Consider the following 15070-nt stretch of genomic DNA (forward strand, 5'->3'; position numbering starts at 1 on the left):
GCAAGATGACGAAGACTGCGGGTACGACAAAGCTCTGAACATTGAAACCATAAAGGTTCTCTTACATGAAACGTCCAGAGCGGAAAGCACCCCAAAGAAAGAATGGCACACTATCATCCAGATTAAAAAGAGGATCGAAGGACAGCCCACAGCCATCAATCTAAAAGTAAAGTTGGACACAGGAGCTCAGAGCAACATCCTTCCACTGAGGCTATACCAGAGGATCTTCCCCGAAAACTTGGGCGAAGATAGATACCCGAAAAGAGGATGTTTAAAAGCAAACAACGTCACGCTGACAGCGTATGGTGGGAGCGAGATCAGACAACTCGGAACAACCAATATAAAAGGAACACACAAAAGCAGAAACATCAACTGCATGTTCTATGTGACCGACTCCGAGGGATCGGCGATCCTGGGATTAAACAGCTGCGAGAAGCTGGGGTTAATCTCGGTAAACCATGAACTAACAAAAACATCACTGAAAGTCGACAGCAACACCCCACTGGAAAATCGTCCACAAATCATGGACACGAAACATTTGATGGACATGTATCCAGAGTATTTTGATGACACTGTAGGATGCTTCGGGGAGTTCAAGTACCATATAACAATCGATCCAGAGGTAAAACCCGTCATCCACGCTCCAAGAAAAATACCCATCGAGCTAAAAGAAAAATTATACACCGAACTAAAAGAAATGGAAGAGAAAGAAATAATCGCAAAGGTCACTGAACCCACAGACTGGGTAAACTCGATTGTGGTACGGGAAAAGCCGAACAGGCGGCTCAGAATCTGTCTGGACCCCAAAGACTTAAACCAGGCAATAAAGCGGGACCACTACCCCACACCAACATTAGAAGAAATCACACCAGCACTGGCAGGAGCCAAAGTCTTCTCCAAACTGGATGCCAGAAACGGCTACTGGAACGTAAAACTGGACGAAGAATCAACTAACCTGACGACTTTTAATACACCATTGGGGCGTTATAAATTCCTGCGGCTGCCATTCGGGTTGAAAGTCAGCCAAGACATCTTCCAACAAAAGATCGATGAAACATACAAAGGCTGTGAAGGAGCCACTGGAATCGCTGATGACATCCAAGTTTACGGAACAAATGAAAGAGACCACAACGTGCACTTGCACGAGGCCATGGAGCGCACCAGAACAGCTGGCATCAAGCTGAACGCCGAGAAGTGCATTGTTAAAAGTACGAAATGCAAATTTTTTGGCATGATCTACACACTGGAGGGTGTCAAGCCTAATCCCGAAAAGGTCGAGGCGATAGCAGAGATGAAACCTCCAAACGACAAGAAGGAGCTGAGAAGGGCAGCACGGTGGCGTAGTGGTTAGCACTGTTGCCTCACAGCGCCAGGGACCTGGGTTCGAATCCGGCCTCGGGCGACTGTCTGTGTGGAGTTTGCACATTCTCCCCGTGTTTGCGTGGGTTTTCTCCGGGTACTCCGGTTTCCTCCCACAGTCCAAAGATGTGCGGGTTAGGTTGATTGGCTATGATAAATTGACCCTTAGTGTTAGGGGGATTAAATATGTGGGGTTACGGGGATAGGGTGGGATATGTGTTGGTGCAGGGGTTACGGGGATCGGGTGGGATATGTGTCGGTGCAGGCTCGATGGGCCGAAATGGCCTCTATCTGCACTGTGGGGTTTCTGTGATTTCTGTGATTTCTGTGAAGCTACCTCGGCTTGGTCCAGTATATGAGCTCTTTCATCCCGAACATGTCAGACTACACAGCGAACCTAAGAGAATTACTAAAAGACACCGAATATCAATGGTCAGAATCCCATGAGAGGAACTTCAAACAACTAAAGGAATTATTATGTAAAGAAACCAGCCTGTCTTATTACGATAGAAAAAAACCTGTCACCCTACAGGTAGATGCCTCTACCAGGGGGCTAGGGGCAGCCCTCGTGCAGGAAGGAAAGCCAATAGCTTTCGCATCGAAGGCATTGACATCAACAGAGACAAGATACGCAAACATCGAAAGAGAGCTATTGGCAGTGGTATACGGATGCGAAAAGTTCCACACCTACTTATACGGAAGAAAATTCGAGGTAGAGAGTGACCATCGTCCACTCGAACAAATTTACAAGAAAAACCTAAGCAAGGCCCCCCAGCAAGACTGCAAAGGTTACTGTTAAGACTCCAAAGTTACGACTTCGAATTAAAATACCGGCCAGGAAAAGAAATGGCACTGGCAGATGCATTGTCTCGATTGTCACCACACGAAAAACACGGGATGAAGGGCCTGACAGTAAAAATACACCACCTCGTAAATGTTACTCCCACAAAGCTTAGCCAAATTCAAGAGGAGACTGGTAAAGAAGAGGAGTTGCTACTACTCATGCAACAGGTGATACAGGGGTGGCCGGAGAAGATCCAGCAGGCCCAAAACGGGCAGCACGGTGGTATAGTGGTTAGCACTGTTGCCTCACAGCGCCAGGGACCCGGGTTCGAATCTGGCCTCGAGTGACTGTCTGTGTGGAGTTTGCACATTCTCCCCGTGTTTGCGTGGGTTTTCTCCGGGTGCTCCGGTTTCCTCCCACAGTCCAAAGATGTGCGGGGTAGGTTGATTGGCTATGATAAATTGACCCTTAGTGTTAGGGGGATTAAATACGTGGGGTTACGGGGATAGGGTGGGATATGTGTTGGTGTAGGGGTTACGGGGATCGGGTGGGATATGTGTCGGTGCAGGCTCGATGGGCCGAAATGGCCTCTATCTGCACTCTGGGGTTTCTGTGATTCTGTGAAAACCAAATCCGACAGTACTGGACAATCAGAGACGATATCTCGGTGGAGGACGGTGTTCTCCTTGCTGGCTCAAGAATCATAATACCAAAAACGATGCAAACGGAACTTCTCTGCTTAATACACCAAGGCCATATGGGGATGGAGAAATGTAAACTAAGAGCCAGATCAGCTGTGTACTGGATAGGCATGTACAAAAGCATAGAACAAATGGTCTCCACATGCTGCATATGCCAGAAATACCGAAACACACAGAAGGAGGAGATGATTCAAATGGAAGTACCCCCGAGACCATGGCACACGGCCGGAACAGATCTGTTCCTGTGCAACCAGGAGTGGTACATCATAGTAGCAGACTACTACTCAAAATTTCCTTTTGTCAGAAGGATAAACGACATGAGAGCCACAATAATCTTCAAAAGTTGCGAAAAACTTATTCGCAGAACAGGGCATCCCAGAGAAGGTCATCTGCGACAATGGGACACAATTCACCTCCAGCGAATTCAGAGCACTGGCTGGAAAATACGGATTTAAAATAATTACCTCATCCCCACATTACCCAAGGGGACACGGATTTATCGAAAGACAGATCCAAGCAGTCAAAAGAGCTCTCATTAAAAGCAAGGAGATGGGAGAAGACCAAGACCTCGCTCTTTTGGCAATCAGATCGACACCTTTGAGAGCAGACTCGAAATCACCAGCAGAACTACTAAACGGTAGAAAATACAAAACAACTCTACCAGCAAAGATATATCCTCCCCAGGACCAAGAGGACGTTCGGCAGAAGCTGATGGAAACACAAGCTACGGGGAGCACACAATATAACAAGCATGCAAAACCACTACCGGAGCTGCTAAATGGGCAATCAGTGCATATACAAGATCCGTTGTTGAGAACATGGAGTCCAGCCAAGGTTATTGGAAAAGCTGATACTCCAAGATCTTACTTGGTAGAGACAGAACCTGGAAACCAATACAGGCGAAACAGGATCCATATCAGACCCTCACCTGAAGCTGTCAAACAGCGGACAACATTAACAGCAGTTACGGTACCAGACACGGAAAACAATATAACGCCAGAAACAAACACCTCAAATACAACAACTGCAAACATGCACTCTCCAGAGCCAAACATGACAGCACCGGCAACAAGAAATGAACACACCAAAACACCACAGAAAGGAATAGTTACAGCCAAGTCCACAAGATGGAGGAGTAACATACAACCACCTGAGCGGTATCGCGAATAATTATAAAGACAATTATAATTCGCACAGAACAGTAAAACAACATGGACAAATATCTGTATTGAGCAAAGAAAGCTCACGTTCTGTATTTTGTTAACGTTATTCAACTGGAAACATTGTAAAATAGAAAAATTGATGTAATTAGTTTTGTTGGGAAAGAGGGATGTTACATAGTTATGTTGGGACTACATTGTACAAGTGTACTAACACTCAAATCAAGTGTAGCAGCACTACGATGCTGGGAAAGTAGTGCGCAGGCGCCGCACAGGGCACTTGGAAATATCACACCGCACCATGCGGCAGGCAGCCATTACAACTCAAATAAAACAGTACTTTATAATTACAAACTATTGAGTCCAGAGGCGTCTTTACAAAGCACTACGAGCGCTAGAAGACATAACAGTGCCAATGGAAAGGAAATCATTTGCATTTATGTGGCACCTTTCATGACCTCACGACGCCCCAAATTGCTTCAAATCCAATGGAGTACGTTGAAGTGTAGTCACTGTTGTAATGTGGGGAAATGCAGCAACCAATTTGCCTACAATTGTGTGCAAGTCCAAGCAATTTGTGTGAAACGCTTTAAGATGTTTCGCAAAGACACAGCAAAGGTGCTACATAAACCCCACTCTTTCTTTTCTTGTTCAAGCACGGGTGACATAAGAAATAATTTTACGGCTTTGAGCTCCCACCTGCATGTCAGAAATCTGGTCTTTTGCTGTGAATGATTTCCCGACCATTAATATAAGTGGTCTGGAAAAGCACCTGTCGCACATGCCCCAGATTGCCAACATGCACAATTGATGCTCGGAACATAGGAACAGGAGTCGGCCATTTAGACCTTCAAGCCTGTTCCGCCATTCACTGAGATAATGGCTGATCTGCGACCTAACTGGGATGCTGACAACATCCCAGCTGTAGTGCTGAAGCCCAGTACGCCGCAACTAGCTGGACCCCTGGCCAAGCTATTTCAGTGCAATTTTGACATTGTCATCTACCTGACAATGCGAGAGGTTACCTGAATATGTCCAATTCACAAAAACCATTCTGGCTATTTCTAGCATGAAGAAGGGAGTAAAGAAAGATAGACTTACGCTTTTCACGACCTCAGGACATCCCAAAGCGCTTCACAGCCAAAGAAGCACTTTTAAAATGTAGTCACTGTTGTAAGAAAGGAAATACGGCAGCTAATTTGCACACAGCAAAGTCTCATAAACAGCAATGTGATAATGACCAAACAACCTGTTTTTTTTTAGTGATGTTGGTTGAGTGATAAATTGTGGCTAGGACACTGGGGAGAACTCCCCTGCTCTTCTTCGAAATAGTGGCCATGAGATCTGTTACGTCCACCCGAGAGAGCAGATGGGACCTCGGTTTAACATCTCATCTGAAAGGCGCCTCCGACAGTGCAGCACTCCCTCAGCACTGCACTGGGAGTGTCAGCCTAGATTTTTGTGCTCAAGTCTCTGGAGTGGGACTTGAACCCACAACCTTCTGACTCAGAGGTGAGAGTGCTGCCCACTGAGCCACGACCAACAGCACAGCAATAGCGCTACTTAATAAGACAGCACTATCCACTGAACTGTACACCCCAGGAGGGGAGGAAGAAAACACCACACTCTTCATTTTAACCGAATGAATAATCTAAAGAGAGCAGTTGGGTGCCGAGTGGCTTGTTTGCCACAATAAGGGTACATGTCATGGTGAACATTCTGAATTGTGCGACACGAAAATGTAGGCTGTTGGAAAGTCTGGTAACCGTATGGACAAGACAGCCTCTTATCTTGACAGAAGGCTGATAATCAAAATCATTAATGCAGCGCTCAAAAGACTCGCATCTCAGCCTGGTTTTACGCCGCATAAAAGGAAAGTCCCAGCTTCTTTTTTGACTGGCTAAAATGACATTGATGCAAAATGTAATTCAGTGGACAATTACACAGCAATTTTGCACGGTGCAGCAACAGTCGGGGCCTTTCAGATAAATAGAGAGTTGTTTCCAGCAGCCTTTTCACTGAAATTGAAGTTCGATGCCCTGCAAGTATTAAAAGAGAGACGGCAGAGGGAACAAAAGCAGCTCCTGCAACAGATATGGAAAATTTTGAAATCAGAATCTCAACCAAGCCTCAAGATGCGGAGGGCAGTAATGATAGCCCAGCTTGCACAGTTGGCTATTGTGAAAAAACACTACTTGTCGCATCAATCTCTCGTGGCGACATCCCGATAAGCCAACAAAAAAAAAGCCAGCCTAATGGTACAGAGTTGATGCAAGATTGTTCTGTGCCCAATGCTGCTTGTTCAAAGTTGTATGAGCACCATTATCCCTCAATAAAAGCATTCCTGCAGGATTGAACACCCTGCGCAGAGTTTGACTGTTATAAAGAAAGAAGAAAGTAAAACTTGCATTTCTATAGCGCCTTTCACAACCTCAGAACGCCCCAAAGCGCTTTACAGCCAATGTCGTACTTTTGGAGTGTAGTCAATGTTATAGTGTAGGGAATGTTATCTAACTTCTGACACACCCACCCACCCCCTCCCCGACATACACCCACACACAGCCACACCCCCACCCACCCACCCCGCACACCCCCTCCCCGACATACACCCACACACAGCCACACCCAGAGAAACACCCACCCACCCAACCCGCACACCTCCTCCTCCCATCCTCGGACATACACCCACACACAGCCACACCCAGAGACACACCCACCCACCCACCCCGCACACCTCCTCCTCCCATCCTCGGACATACACCCACACACAGCCACACCCAGAGACACACCCACCCACCCACCCCGCACACCCCCTCCTCCCATCCTTGGACATACACCCACACACAGCCACACCAAGGGACACACCCACCCAACCCAAACACAAACCCAACCCAAACACACAGAGATACACAGATACCCACCCACATAAAGACACCCACAAACACCTATACACACACACACAGGTAGCCGCACACATACACACACAGAGACAGACACACAGACACCCACACAGACAGACACATAGACACACACACACGCGCAGATACCCACATAGACACACACACAGACAGACAGGTAGCCGCACATATACACACACACAGACACACACATACACACACACAGACACACACATACACACACAGAGACACACACACACAGACACACACACACAGACAGACACACACACACAGACACACACACACAGAGACTCACAGATGCACACACACACACACACACACACACACACACACACAGACTCAGACAGAGACTGACAGATGCACACACACACTACTATACTGTCCAATAGTTTGCTGAGCCTACAGTTGGAAACAAGCTGCTCGTTTCTGTTTGAAATTTAAAAACAAATACTAAGTAGAAAAAGCAGTGCGCTGTTCACACGTGGAGGCTCCTTATAGAATCATAGAATGGTTAAAGCACAGTAGGAGGCCATTCGGCCCGTCGAGCCCGTGCCGGCTCTCTGTAAGAGCACTTCAGCTAGTCCCACTCCCCCGCCCTTTCCCCGTAGCCCTGCAAAAAAATTTCTTTCAGGTACTTCTCCAACTCCCTTTTGAAAGCCACGATTGAATCTGCCTCCACCCCGCTTTCAGGCAGTGCATTCCAGATCCTAACCACTCGCTGTGTAAAAAAGCTTTTCCTCATGTCGCCTTTGGATATTCTGACAATCACTTACATCCGTGTCCTCTGGTTCTCGACCCTTCCGCCAATGGGAACAGTTTCTCTCTATCTACTCTGTCTAGACCCCTCATGATTAACAAGGAACTTCTTTTTCAAGACTGGACTTAATCAATAACAAAGTACTGTACATGCACAGATTTCCAGAACAAGGGAAGAAGCTCAATAGCACGGCGGAGGAAAGATCTAAAGAGCGAGCTTGGGTCTATACAGCACCTTTCGCATCCTCAGGAAGTCCCAGGCAATGATATGTAGGTATGTGTGGCGGCCAATTTGGGTACAGCAGTATCCCACAAACAGGAATGAGGTAAATGCCCAGACAACCTTTTTTAGTGGTGGTGGTTGAGGGATAAATACTGGCCTGTGTAGAATACTATCATGTCAGCCAAGAAACTGTCCTGTTGTTTCCTAGCTCCCAAAATCCTTTGTCAAATGACTCTTGAGCAGATATAGCCCATAGAAACATAGAAGATAGGAGCAGGAGTAGGCCATTCGGCCCCTCGAGCCTGCTCCGCCATTCAATGCAATCATGGCTGATCATCCAAATTCAGTACCCTGCCCCTGCCTTCTCCCCATATCCCTTGATCCCTTTAGCCTTAAGAAATATATCTAACTCCTTCTTGAATATATTTAATGAATTGGCCTCTACTGCCTTCTGTGGTAGAGAATTCCACAGGTTCACCACTCTCTGGGTGAAGAAATTCCTCCTCATCTCTGTCCTAAATGGCTTACCCCTTATCCTTAGACTGTGACCCCTGGTTCTGGACGCCCCCGCCATCGGGAACATCCTTCCTGCATCTAGTCTGTCCAGTCTTGTCAGAATTTTCTAAGTTTCAATGAGATCCCCTCTCATTCTTCTAAACTCCAGCGAGTATAAGCCCAATCGACCCAATCTCTCCTCATACGTCATTCCTGCCATCCCAGGTATCAGCCTGGTGAACCTTCGCTGAACTCCTTCCATGGCAAGAACATCCTTCCTCAGATAAGGCAACCAAAACTGCACACAGGACCGAGGGGACGAGTATCCACAGCTGAAAACCTCTCTAATTGGTGGACTGCAGTTGATATTGATGGTCTGCTTCCCGTTTCTGCTATTAAATCCCCAACTGGTTCAATGATGTCCTTCAGTGAGGGGAAGCTGACACCCTACCTGGTCAGATTGGGTGGTTGACTTCTAATGTCCTCAGGTTAACTAAGGATCAGCAATAAATCCGGCATTTCTGGTGTCACCTACATCCCAAAACACATTTTAAAAATCGTCCGCCTCTACCCCTACCACAGCCCAGCTGCCACTGAAACCTTCATTCATGCTTTCATCACCTCCAGACTCGATGGTTCCAATGCTCTCCTGGCCGGCCTCCCAAACTCCAGCTCTTCCAAAACTTTGCTCCCTGTATCCTATGTCCCATTCACCCATCACCTCTGTGCTTGCTGGGCTACATTGTCTCCTGGCTCCTCAAATTTTAAATTCACATGCTTGTGTTTACATCCCTCCATGGCCTTACCCCTCCTCATCTTTCTAACATCTACAAGCCACACCGCCCCCCGCAAACCCTATTCCTCTAACTGCGACCTCTTGTTGATCTCCTCCTTCCTTTTGTCCGACCATTGGCGGCCATTCCTGCACTTGCCTGGACCCACGCCATAGAATTCCCTTCTTGAACCCCTCCACCTCCCTCGTTTAAGGCCCTTCTTAAAACCCAACATATTGACCTTTGCTCTCAATATCTCCTACTTCGGCTTGGCCTCCAGTTTTTTCCTTATGTCCCTATGACGCACCTTGGGCTGTTTGTCGACATTCAAGGCGCTCTACAAATGCACGTTGTTGTTGTTAATTAAGTCCAGAAGTTAATTAAGTTGTTAATTAGAAAAAGAAGTTCCCAATTTACACAAAGCCTCAATCTGTGCAGAGCCGCACTCCTTTTTTTGTTTTGGTTTCCATTTCAACCAGAAAACTAGTGGAAGATGTGCATGGGAAGGGGGGTGGGGGGTGGGTGGGTGGAGTGAAGGGAGGTAACCGTCAAACTCTGGACAGGGCGTCCAACAAAATGGTTTTAAAATCAGCTGGCTGCCATTTTGTTCACTGGCTTATTAACAATGATGAAAAGATTTTAACCTATCTTTTGAGAAAGGAACAAAATTGGTCCTTTGTGATAGAGAAGATGTAAAAGGATTCCTCCATGCGATGCGGTTCAAATTTTTGGCTCGGACTAATTTAACAAAAGTGCTCCGTCCTTTCTGTATTTCTCTCTCCTTTCACTTGCAAAGAGATCCATGTACAAAGAAAGACTCATAGAAACATAGAAGATAGGAGCAGGAGTAGGCCATTCGGCCCCTCGAGCCTGCCCCGCCATTCAATGCGATCATGGCCGATCATCCAAACTCAGTACCCTGTCCCTTTCTCCCCATATCCCTTGATCCCTTTAGCCTTAAGAAATATATCCAACTCCTTCTTGAATATATTTAATGAATTGGCCTCTACTGCCTTCTGTGGTAGAGAATTCCACAGGTTCACCACTCTCTGGGTGAAGAAATTCCTCCTCATCTCTGTCCTAAATGGCTTACCCCTTATCCTTAGACTGTGACCCCTGGTTCTGGACTCTCCCGCCATCGGGAACATCCTTCCTGCATCTAGTCTGTCCAGTCCTGTCAGAATTTTCTAAGTTTCAATGAGATCCCCTCTCATTCTTCTAAACTCCAGCGAGTATAAGCCCAGTCGACCCAATCTCTCCTCATACGTCATTCCTGCCATCCCAGGTATCAGCCTGGTGAACCTTCGTTGAACTCCTTCCATGGGAAGAACATCCTTCCTCAGATAAGGCGACCAAAACTGCACACAATACTCAAGCTGTGGTCTCACCAAGGCCCTGTACAACTGCAGCAAGACATCCTTGTTCCTGTACTCGCACCCTCTCGCTACTTGCATTTGTATAGTGCCTTTCATGACAACCAGGCATCCCAAAGCGATTTACAGCCAATGAAGTACTTTTTTTTTTGAAGTGTAGTCACTGTTGTAATGTAACTTCCCACTTACACTGCACACCTGCCCCACAGGTCAACATGTAAATGTATTTCTATAACCTAACTTCATTTTTCAAGGGTTATCCAGTACATTAAACGCAAATCAACATAATTCGACCAAAAACACCTGAAAATTTCGGGCATTTACTTGAACCTGTGAAGCACCAATTTGGGTGCTGCAAGAGGGTTAACAGAACATGAAGGATCAGATTATGTAACGTGGCTGCGAAGGTTAGCGACAGCAGCAAACAGGTGGATAAGTGATTCACATGACAGAAAATTAATCTGTTTTGCTTTGAGGTGGGTGCATTTGAGGAGCAGTGAGTGATTGTGCGGTTTGAACACGTTGAATTTTTGGCTTATTTTGAGAGAAGTAGAATGCACAATTGGAAAATTGAATTTGAGGAACCAATTGTCCTCTTGTGCAACCAGATTATAAAAGTTTGCTGGCACCATGGTTGCAGCCTCTAGAGCAGTGTCATATTGCCTGTTTTAATTATCATCATGTTTCGGGTGTACCACTAATTAGTGTCCCACGCATCGCACTGCTCTGGAGACAGCAGATGTACATTACCAAATGCAGAGCAGCTCTACACAGTGAACACCACACCATACAACAAAGGATGACTCCAAAACAATAGGAAAATAGATATATGGGGGAAAAAATTCAGTATCGCCCCGTTTGGGGCGCCATTATCGGCCATGCGCAAAGTTTAGCGCCTGGCGCTAATTATCACCTCCAACAGCAAACTTGGCTTTTATCGCCCCTGGAGGTGATTGGAGCGCTAAATCAGGCGTTTCACACCTGTCTTAAGGCGCAAAGGCCGAGGAGCGAGGCACTACCTCAGAGCGCTGGCGAAGCAAGGAAGAGCAGATCAAAATGAACCTGCAAAGTGCTGCTCAGTACCCAAAACTCCTTCACACAGCGTTGAATCTCTCCAGAAGTCTCTCTCTCAGAATGCGTGGTGCAAAAATGTCACCGACAAAAAAGGCAGGAAGCGGTCGTCTTTAAATAGCGCTCCCCCAGTCCCTTTCTGGCTGCAAAACGCTCCCCTCAACCTGTCGTTGCTAGCGGCAGGTGGTAAGACAGGGGGCGCCACTCAATATCCGGTTCGGGGCGCTACTGGGGCGTTGCACACTCAACTGATGTCATGATCTGCCGGCGCAGGAGATCGTGGCGGTAGTGTTCAGTGCCGCCGCAAAATGTCTAGTTAATTTCACGAGCGGCGCAAACATCACCGCGCCCGGGCGCTAGTTGCTTTATGCCCCATTAACACCCTCTTAAGGCGCAAACAACGGAATTTTTTCCCCCATGATCTAGGGAAAACAAAAAAAAAAGACTTGCATTTATATAATGCCTTTCACAACCACCAGATGTCCCAAAGCGCTTTACAGCCAATTGTTTTGAAGTGTAGTCACTGTTGTAATGTAGGAAACGCGACAGCCAATTTGTGCACAGCAAGTTCCCACAAACAGCAATGTGATAATGACCAGATAATCTGTTTTAGTGATGTTGGTTGAGGGATAAATATTGGGGGATAACTCCCCTACTCTTCTTACAAACTGCCAATGAGGGGAGAAAGTCAAATGTGAAGCATGAATACAAAATGGACTTGAATTGGTCATCATTGGATTTCTGCAGTGAAATTGGTCCAATCTAATAGTATGCTTGCAACACTCAGTGCTGTCCAGTTTCACCTCGAGAAGAAGTGGAGATTTTTGGTGGAAGGATGTAGCTGAGTGTCATCAATATACTGGGTGAGGGTAGTGGGGTTCAAGGCAGGGAGCAGTGGATGGTAAGGGAGATCATAATCATAATCATAATCAACTTTATTGTCATTGTTAGTGCACAAGTGCAGTACAACGAAATGTAGGCTTGCGGCTCCCGAGAGTGTACATTTAGATTAAGACATTTAAACATTCAACATTCATTTGGCTTGTAATACATTAACATAAAGATAATAAAGTGCATTGGCAGATGTGCAGGCTTTAGAGTTTATTTGTGGAGTTCAGTAGGATGACAGCCCTGGGAAAGAAGCTGTTCCTAAATCTGGTCATTCAGGTGCGAATGCATCTGTAGCGTCTCCCAGATGGCAGGAGGGCGAACAGACTGTGGCTGGGGTGGGTAGGGTCTTTGATGATGGACCGTGACCTCCGTAAACAGCGTTTCTGGTATATGTGCTCTATGGTCAGTAGCCGGGTGCCGGTAATGCGTTGGGCAGTTTTGACTACCCGCTGCAGGGCTTTCCGGTCATAGGAGCTACAGCTGCCATACCATACTGTGATACAGTTCGTCAGGATGCTCTCTATTGTGCAGCGGTAAAAGTTAGAGAGGATCAGGGGTGACAGGTTACATCCCTTCAGCCTCCTTAGGAAATATAGACACTGCTGGGCCTTCTTCACCAGAGAGGAGGTATTGAGGGACCAGGAGAGGTCTTCTGTGATGTGGACTCCGAGGAACTCCGAGGAAGTGCCTAATCGAAAGAGGAGGTCTGTTCCTCGAGCTTACGTTGAGCTTCGTTGGAACAGTGTAAGAGGCCGAGGACAGGGAGATCAGAGTGGGAGTGGAGCGGAGAATTAAAGTGACAGATGACCGGAAGCTTGGGGTCACCCTTACGGACTGAACGGAGGTGTTCCGCAAAGCAGTCACGCAATCTGCGTTTGGTCTCCCCAATGTAGAGGAGACCGCATCGTGAGCAGCGAATACAGTATATTAATGTGTAATATACAGATGTGCAGGCTTTAGAGTTTGTTTGTGGAGTTCAGTAGGATGACAGCCCTGGGAAAGAAGCTGTTCCTAAATCTGGTCGTACGGGTGCGAATGCATCTGTAGCGTCTCCCAGATGGCAGGAGGGTGAACAGACTGTGGCTGGGGTGGGTAGGGTCTTTGATGATGGTCAGTGACCTCCATAAACAGCGTTTCTGGTATATGTGCTCTATGGTCGGTAGCTGGGTGCCGGTAATACGTTGGGCAGTTTTGACTACCCGCTGCAGGGATCTCCAGAAATCTCCATTTCTTCTCGAGGTGAAACTGGACAGCACTGAGTGTTGCAAGCACACTATTAGATTGGACCAATTTCACTGCAGAAATCCAATGATGACCAATTCAAGTCCATTTTGTATTCATGCTTCACATTTGACTTTCTCCCCTCATTGGCAGTTTGTAAGAAGAGTAGGGGAGTTATCCCCCAATATTTATCCCTCAACCAACATCAATAAAACAGATTATCTGGTCATGAGGAAGTCACTAGAGATTAACACCTCGGAGATGGGGAGGTGAGGTAACAATTACCATTTATTAATGTACATTTCTATAATATGATGTGGTGTAAGCTATTGGTTGACATTTTCCCTTCTAATGTGTGGAAATTTAGTCAAGTGGGGAATATGAGGGGTTTATACATCCATTCAATCCCTGGTAGTTCATTGGAGGAGTCCCATTATCTACACTCCATAGTTTTGTTGAAACTGCTCTAGAACTTTATGGACTAGTTTTACTCGTGAATAAAGACTGGAGCAAGAAACTTTTGGACAAGATCTGTCTTGACAAGAAATGATCTATCAAAAAAATAGTCTAAGGAACGTTCCTGCCCTGCTCATCTCTGCGGGTCCAAAAGTCAAACTAGTCTTGTGGGACCATCAATAGACAAACCCAAATCTGAACCTGAAGTTTGATTCAAATGATAGCTCATCGCTGCAGTTTCACTTTCCCCTACAGACCTTTCATCCCACATGCTTACAGTCCCTGTAAGGAAGAAGAGAAAGCTTCTTAAAATAGTTCTGTTTGTTGATTTTGTTTTTAAACAATTGAAAAGGCACAGAATCAATTTTCGACTTCAGGCTATATGGCAGTTTGACTTCAAGGGCAGCGTGACAGAGACTCAGAAATAACAGATTCTCTGCACAACCCCTTGAAGCCACTAACTGGAACTAAAGCACAATGACACAACCCAAAGCTGACACCAATCCACTGCACGAATGGTAAACTGTGCTCTCTCATTAGGCAGTTCTTCCCTTACCATGGGACAAGCACAAAAAGTACAAAATTTAAAAGCCAATTAAGCCACTGCATGCAAAGGATATCAAATTTAAGAATATTTGGTTTATGTCATCTGGTGCATAGAGACGCCTCACATCCAAAGGGAATGGAGCCTTGCTGGGAGGGAGTTCAGGTTGCAGAATTGGCCCTCTGAAAATGTAGCCTCAACATTTCTGTTCTGGGATTCGGTTTTAAGCTATTGGTTGACGTTGGACTTGCCACGAGGGACCGGTGGAACTTTTTTTAATAGCGTTCTTGTCAAAAAATAATAAAGTTCGCCAAAAATATAATCCTGATTTCACACACGATGAAT

The 15070-nt window shown here is 46.3% G+C and overlaps 1 protein-coding gene across 1 annotated transcript in view; it reads right to left on the reverse strand.

Moving 5' to 3' along the window:
* The window catches only part of ccser1 (coiled-coil serine-rich protein 1), a 1261432-nt gene that overhangs the window by 488741 nt on the left and 757621 nt on the right, over positions 1 to 15070 (reverse strand). The window lies entirely within an intron of this gene.

The sequence above is a fragment of the Somniosus microcephalus genome, chromosome 2, assembly GCF_052327205.1.
Source record: "Somniosus microcephalus isolate GS21.2 chromosome 2, FLI_Smic_1.0, whole genome shotgun sequence".
NCBI classification, from domain to species: Eukaryota; Metazoa; Chordata; class Chondrichthyes; order Squaliformes; family Somniosidae; genus Somniosus; species Somniosus microcephalus.